Source organism: Xyrauchen texanus, chromosome 37 (genome assembly GCF_025860055.1).
Source record: "Xyrauchen texanus isolate HMW12.3.18 chromosome 37, RBS_HiC_50CHRs, whole genome shotgun sequence".
NCBI classification, from domain to species: domain Eukaryota; kingdom Metazoa; phylum Chordata; class Actinopteri; order Cypriniformes; family Catostomidae; genus Xyrauchen; species Xyrauchen texanus.
In genome coordinates this window covers 33,940,200-33,948,053 of record NC_068312.1, presented here as the reverse complement: position 1 = coordinate 33,948,053, position 7,854 = coordinate 33,940,200, and the positions used below count along the sequence as shown (strand labels likewise).

At 40.5% G+C, this 7,854-nt stretch overlaps 1 long non-coding RNA gene across 1 annotated transcript; it reads left to right on the top strand.

The window, feature by feature from the left end:
* Positions 1-3,089: 3,089 nt before the first annotated feature.
* On the top strand, positions 3,090-5,700 carry LOC127630468 (uncharacterized). The gene is made up of 3 exons (XR_007968874.1): positions 3,090-3,203; positions 4,936-5,083; positions 5,276-5,700. It is a non-coding gene; the product is annotated as an uncharacterized LOC127630468 (long non-coding RNA).
* The last annotated feature ends 2,154 nt before the right edge of the window (positions 5,701-7,854 follow it).

Sequence of the window (7,854 nt, the reverse complement as noted above, 5' to 3'; positions counted from 1 at the left end):
GCTCTATAGGTCCTCACAATGTAAGTGAATGGGTTCCAAAATGTTTAAGCTTCAAAATCCACATAAAGACAGCATAAAAGCAATCCATATGACTCCAGTGGTTAAATCCATATCTTTTGACACGATATGATAGGTGTGGGTGAGAAGAAGATACATTTTTAAAGAACTACTCCCAGCACGGTAAGGACGATATGCATGAAGAATGGCCGCTCAGAAAACCGAATCCTCCATTCATTAGCACTAACTACCAGAAAGTTTTATATCTCATTGAAGACAATATTACTCTAGAATAGTTATTTTCTTAATAAAAACTTATAATTGTAAGGATTCATTCCTATAAATAAACTTCAGCAGTCTCTTTAAAAAAATTTTTAAATCCTCATCCAGTAATAATTAATGACTGTTGCTGCGTCCGAAACCGCATAGGCTACTGTCACAGTATGCACTGTATTTGATGAAGGAAGCACTTATTTGCTGGCAAAACCGTACGTTTTTTAGGTATGAATGTGAGTAGTATGAATAGATTTCAGACATACTTCATCCGGGTATGTGGGCATTGTCTCGTGACCTGAATATGCAGTATGACGTAAGAACAACAACCGCAAAAACAATCCGCTCAGGTTTTGTTAAACAAGAACCATTTAAAGGGTAACTAAACCCTAAACCAACTTTTTTTAGTTAATGATCTGTAAGCATGGGGCTTTATTAGTACTGGTCATTGATTCAAGTAATTTTTTTGACATTTGTGTATAAAGTGTTTTAATTCTACAATATATGGTGTAAAAACGTCTGAGTGCTGCCCTCTTCAGGTTGAACGGTGGCTACTGCAGTTGAATTTTCCTATTGGCTGTTGCGGTACTTCGTGACGTAAGCGGTGACAGCTGACGTAAGCAGGTTCCAGCTCACCACGCCAGATTCATGTACATGTCGTCTTGCGACCGTGTGAGGAATAATAATAACATAGAGTCTGACAGCAGCTGTCAATTAATCCGTCACTACGAGTCTCAGGTGCCCCGCCCCCGCTCAGCCCCGCACTCGGTTCGTTCCCTCTATCCCCGCCGGGGTCTGCCCACTTTTCCTGCATTTTCAAATATTTCTAGTGGGTGGAGTCAGACTCTGAGCAGGTGTTTAGTTACCCTTTAAGCAGAGGGAACAATTATCTTGGTATATATAACACTTAGAGTTGAGAAGAGCCTTCCAACTCGCAATTCACCGCCGTTCTTTTAAATCCAGTGTTTTGAACATGATGTCGCCTCAGCTTCTGAGGGATTATGGGATTGTTATGTGTCCAGTCGATCCGCACTTCAGAATCTCTCTGGAAATATTAGGTAATCTGGGTACTTCTTACTGATTCATGAATACTGTGGATTCGGACATACTACTCCATTGTCATACTGTTTTTGGCATACTATATTGTAGGGAAGTATGGATATTCGGCCACAGAATGTGATTCTCGCATCTCAGCCAGCTCTGGAAAAAAGCAACAAGTATCATGTGACAGCGCCATCTACGCGTTGTTTCGGTAGCGGTCAGGACCTCTGGACAATAATTTGCACCTGATTAATGATACTGATGAACTTTCCACCATCATTTACTCAACCTCATCATCCAAAATCAGTATTACTTTTATCATCCTTGAAACACAAAATTGAGGGACGAGATGATCGTGTTTGAGGCTGTTTGTGGCTCCGAAAGCACACACAATAGCACCATTAAAGTCGTCCATAACACTCGTGCTTTAGATTTAAATTCTTCTGAAGCCATATGATAGTGTTTTGTGAGGCACAGACCAAAATTTAAGTGTTACTTCACCTCGTCACTCATTTGAAACTGGCGCGCACGCAAGAATGACCTTGTTCACATGAGAGCACCTGACATCAACGCTTTGGGCTGTTGAGAGCTGCGTGCGGTGGATGCAGTGCGGTGCCAGGCAAAAGTTTAAACAAGGTAGAAGAAAAGGAAAAAGAAAATAAAAAAAATGTGTCTGAACAAATACTTTTCGTGAATCAAGTCACTGGAATGCGGGGCCTGGGTAGCTCAGCGAGTGAAGACGCTGACTACCAGCCCCGGAGTTGTGAGTTCGAATCCAGGGTGTGCTGAGTGACTCTAGCCAGGTCTCCTAAGACCAAATGGCGTGGTTGCTAGGGAGGGTAGAGTCACATGGGGTAACCTCCTCATGTTACACTACATGGTTCACTCTCGATGGGGAGCCTCCAGACGCGCTATGTCTCTGCGTTAACGTGCTCAACAAGCCACGTGATAAGACGCATGGATTGAATACTCGGACACGAAGGCAACTGAGATTCGTCCTCCGCCTCCCGGATTGAGTCACCACGAGGACTTAGAGTGCGTTGGGAATTGGGCATTCCATATTGGGGAGAAAATAAAAATAAAAAAGTCTTTGGGATGAACACCCTAATGTTAAGTCCCTTCCAGAGGTTGAAAACCCCTGATCTACAGAACATATCCAGCTTTGTGAGACTTCATTTCTACATTTGTAATATAATCTGTCAAATGTTCATGCACTCATAACTTGAAGGCATTTCTGTATACACTTGAAGTGGAGTGGTAGTGGCTAAAGCACAGGGCTGTTAATCAGAAGGTCATTGGTTCGAACCCCACGGCCACCACTATTGTGTCCTTGAGCAAGGCACTTAACTTAACAAGGCACTTAACTCCAGGTTAAGTTCAGGATTGTCCCTGTAATAAGTGCACTGTAAGTCGCTTTGGATAAAAGCGTCTGCCAAATGCATAAATGTAAATGTGAGTGCAGTTAAGGTGACATGAGTGAGACCAATGTCAACCCATTTGGACATATTACACAGTTTGTAACCACTCTGATCCCCAGACCTTATGTGATACATTGGGTATTCCACACTCACAGAGTCACAGAGGTCCATAGAAAATGTCACAGAATGGAAAACAAAGAGCATAATTCTGGAAACAGAGGACATTCATAGAGGGAAATGAGACAGAGACAACATTCTCAGGAGCAAGAATAAAGGAAGTAGGTAGTTTCAACAAGACAACAAACAATCGTTCAACAAATACCTCAGAAGTTTCTGTTGAGTTTTCATGTAGTTCAGCCCAGCAGCCCAAACCTAATATGCAGAAAAAAGACCCCTTGACTAATTGTTCTGTAGAAATTCCAGGTTTGTACCATTGGAATGAAGATATGATGGCAGACAATGGGAGACAACAAAGTAAGCATGTGTTTTTGCTGAACAAGGCTGGTAAGCCCATCTACTGCTCAAATAATGAACTCCATAATAGTTGGATTAAATAAAGGGTATTAAATGGGTGTTTGCTGCACTTTTGGCTCAGTAAATTGTCTTATGTTTTTTAAAAAAAAATTTTACCATTCATTAAACAAGTTGTGAATTAAGAATTACTAGTCAAATACTTGTCTGGAAAATTGCTAAATTTGTTCCAACTGAGACTTTAGCAAGCCGTGACAGTTCAAATGCAAATGTATTCCCACCAAATCTGTTATTGAGATACAGCGTTTATTATTTTATTACTTAAAAACATTGCAGTTCTGCTACTCTGGGTCTCTGAAGGTTAATTGAAACAGGACTGTTGACATTGTAACTAAAATGTTTCCAAATTAATCAATATCAAATATAATCAAAATTGAATTATATTGAGAGCTTGTGAATCAGAATTCAATCAGGGTGTCGACAGCCATTCGATAGAATTTTTATTTTATTTGATCAATTTCTCCCTGTCAAGGGGGTGCTATGCATGAAGGATGTGAATCACCAAAAACACAACAAGAAGAATGTGAAATTGGAGACTGACTGAAGGGAGGAGAATTTATAGTAAAAAGGACTTAAATATTGATCTGTTTCATTTTGGGGGGAACTATTCCTTTAAACAAACAATGCATTAGACATTTGACTCATTAGCAGAGGCTTAGCACTTTTTGTTTATCTGAATCAGTGGCTTAAGCCATCAAAGACTCCAGATGGCTCTTGATTCCTGATGAATGTCGACCTATTAGCTAGGATTTCCACTGGATTGGGCTAATCACATGCCTGGAATATTTCAAATCTAGCCGGTCACCAATTCTGAGGTGCCTTTTATGTGAAAAATGCATGCAAATAAGCCTGATTAGATCAAAATGATGGCTGAAACCAGAGAAGCATCAAGAACCACAGGATGTTTGAAAAGAGTAGTGTTTGGCTTTGAGCCGCTTTATTAAAACGCCATAAACCGATGGGGCATGGGTAGCTCAGCGAGTATTGACTACCACCCCTGGAGTCGCGATTTTGAATCCAGGGTTTGCTGAGTGACTCCAGCCATGTCTCCCACAGAGCCCGGTACTCAACATCATTGAGTTAGTCTGGGATCCCATAAAGACACAGAAGCAATTAAGGCAGAAGAACTGTGGCAAATTCTCAAAGAAGCATCCTATATCCAGGTGTACCTAGGAGAATTTGTGCTGTTTTGAAGTAAAAAAATTGGCCCGGTTGCTAGGGAGGTTAGAGTCACGTGGGGTAACCTCCTCGTGGTCATGATTAGTAGTTCTCGCTCTCATTGGGGTGTGTGTTAAGTTGTGCGTGGATCGTGGAGAATAGCATAAGCCTCCACATGCTGTGAATCCCCGTGGTGTCATGCACAACGACTCCCGTGATAAGATGCGTGGATTGACTCTCTCAGAAGCAGAGGCAACTGAGACTTGTCCTCCACCACCCGGGCTGAGGTGAGTAACCGCACCACCATAAGGACCTAGTAAGTTGTGGGAATTGGACATGCCAAATTGGGGAGAAAAGGGGATAAAAAATAAAAAAAAACACCATACATGATATGTTTTTTTTCATGATGGTTTGTGTTGACAGATGTTTACACATGACACGTCAGTTGGTGTACACCACGAACATGCATGTACTGTACATGATGTCCTCAAGGCTTTTCTTTTAACCCTTTACACAGCCCAGAAATGGAGAGGCCATACAAAAGCCAGGAGGAGAGAATATGCTTGATGGTTCTGTATCACAACATGCCCAGCCTCATCCACAGCACGTCATGGCCCTTTAAATTAATGTACCATTCAACAAACAAAGAAACTCTGCTGGTGTGGGTATGTGCCATTTCATCGTTAAGCCAGAAATATGCTATTCAATTGTAGAGTAAGTTTCAAGCCTTAGGGCTATACACATTTCTACAGTTACACTAACTTAAAGTTACTCAGCAAGATATTGTGTAAACTGTTGCTCTCAATAGTTGACTGTAGAAGAAGTCAATTTACTAATCTCTCCCTCTTGATCAGTAGGTCATAAGCAAGTTTAAGATGTACGCCTGCTGGTCACTAAGAAATCAGCTGTTACTCAAGTCACTAAACTGCTACGGTGGATTAAAATGGAAGAAGAACATCTCTTTATCTGTTCCCACCCAAAACACCCCACCACACAACCAGGCAGAAGTTCTGCTGAAAGGGGCAGATCATACAGACAGGAAGCATCAGACTGTGGCTTTCTAGCTCCCTTCATAGCCTCCTGCAACCATAACCTCATAATGTTACTTATCAACAAAGCAGTTAATGTTTCAGTTCTGTGTTTTATGGTTTTGAGCTTCATAGCGTACGTGTCAATATTTCATAATATGTAAATCATCCTGCATTTTTGTCAATGTGTGGATTTTTGTGTGGATTTTTTTTTATTATAAATTTGTATTAATGTTTGGGAGATGCATATGACAGCAGCGAACATATATTCCTTTATTGTGTGCTTGCATTCTACCTGTTTAGGTAACTGTCACAAGTCCAATACAGTTACTGTATGTACAAACAAGTATACTGCACAGTAGGGGAGACCGGGGCTAGTTGTCACACAGGGAAGTTGTCACTATTCAATCGACTAGTTAACTATAACTAACATAGCCGGAAGTCGAATTAGTCGCTCACCGGGGCTAGTTGTCACATAGGGAAGTTGTCACTATTCAGCAGTGTGACAACATGCTCCAGCATGTCACACATGGTCAACATGTGTTCAATGAACTGTATCTTTTTTATTGGGCAATAATGGTGGATATGTTTGTTCGATTAGAGCACAAGTGAAAACTGTTGCATAGCGAGGATATCTTCAAAAACAACGCCATAAATAGTTTTCATTTATCAATTAACGTCATACAAAGTCCAGTAAAGATAGTCAGTATTTGGTGTGACAACCTTTGACTTCAAAACAGCACAAATTCTCCTAGGTACACCTGGATATAGGATGCTTCTTTGAGAATTTGCCACAGTTCTTCTGCCTTAATTGCTTCTGTGTCTTTATGGGATCCCAGACTAACTCAATGATGTTGAGTACCGGGCTCTGTGGGGGTCTTACCATCTGTTGTAGGGCACCTTCTTCTTCTTCTACTCAATTCTATTTGCAATGGGAACATTGAAATGTAAAACTGATATTTCCTACTGATACACTAAAAACAGGATATATAAAATAACCATTTTAAGACAAATATTTTGTGAAAAATATAATGCGCCTTAGATTTTGCACAGTACTTTATATATATTTGTGGTTAGGTTGATAACATTTAAAAAAAATGCCGAATCTTAAATCAGAATCAGCTTGAATTTGTATGCACGCTACTTTAAATTATGATGCATTGAACTGGCAACTTCCAGGTAAAATAGTACCAAATCATGTTACTAAACATGTTACTAACCCCTAGTGAGCTGTCTACAGAGACAGCATTTATTTTTTATTTTTGTATATTTTTATCCCCCTTACTCCCAATTTGGAATGCCCAATTCCCACTTCTTAGTAGGTGCTTGTGGCGGCGCGGTTACTCACCTCAATCTGGGACAAGTGTCAGTTGCCTCCGTTTATGAGAAAGTCAATCCACGCATCTTATCACATGTCTCGTTGTGCATGACACCACGGAGACTCACAGCATGGGAGGCTTATGCTACTCTCCACAATCCACACAAGTTACCTTGCACCCCATTGTGAGCGATAACGCTTATGAGACATGGCTGGAGTCACTCAGCACACCCTTGATTCGAACTGGTGGTAGTCAGCGTCAATACTCACTGAGCTACCCAGGCTCCTTGCACCACCTTCTTAAGGCAAGACTTAACTCTCCTTAAAGTAATGCGTAGTCGCATAATATGACGTTTACCTGTATTGATCCAATAAACAGCCTTCAAATTTGTACACAGAAGTGTTAAATAGCCTTGAATTTCAGTTTGATCTTGTTCAATATTGCTTGAAACTGTCGTAATAATAAACAAGATTTAATTAATGATATCCTGTATTTAAATTATGTAAATAACTATATTCAATAACTGTATCTAAAATGAATAAGGGACAATAAATACTTATACAATATAAATTTATTCATTTTAATATCTATTTCATATATGTTGAAAAGCGCTCCGTTAGATCGGTTTCATGCTGAAGAGGTACGTTTTTTACATAATGTTATCTCCCGTAAATGTAAATGAGTGTAAATGCCAACACCATCACATATGTTGAAAGGACTGAAGCCTGTCAACCAAAACATAAGCACATTGATGTTATTAAGTGAGTCTTCTTTTTACTCCGTTACTCCTGGTCGGAGGTTTCCGTAAATATTTAGTTTATACGTAGGGTTACGTCCTACTTAAATGTAATGGTGCAATGCTCAAATATTGTGACTTAATGCCCATTTAGGCCACAACTAGTCTAAGCTGTAATGTATGTATAGCTGGTGCAACCGGCCCCTGGTCAGATGGATCCTTCAAGAGGACACTGCACAACCCCTCCCTGTCAGACAAACTTACTGGATGCCACCACTTACTCGACTCTAGCCACCCCTTTGCCACCCCTGGCAAAAAATCCTGTACACGCCCCTGAGGTAGTCCTATCTCAT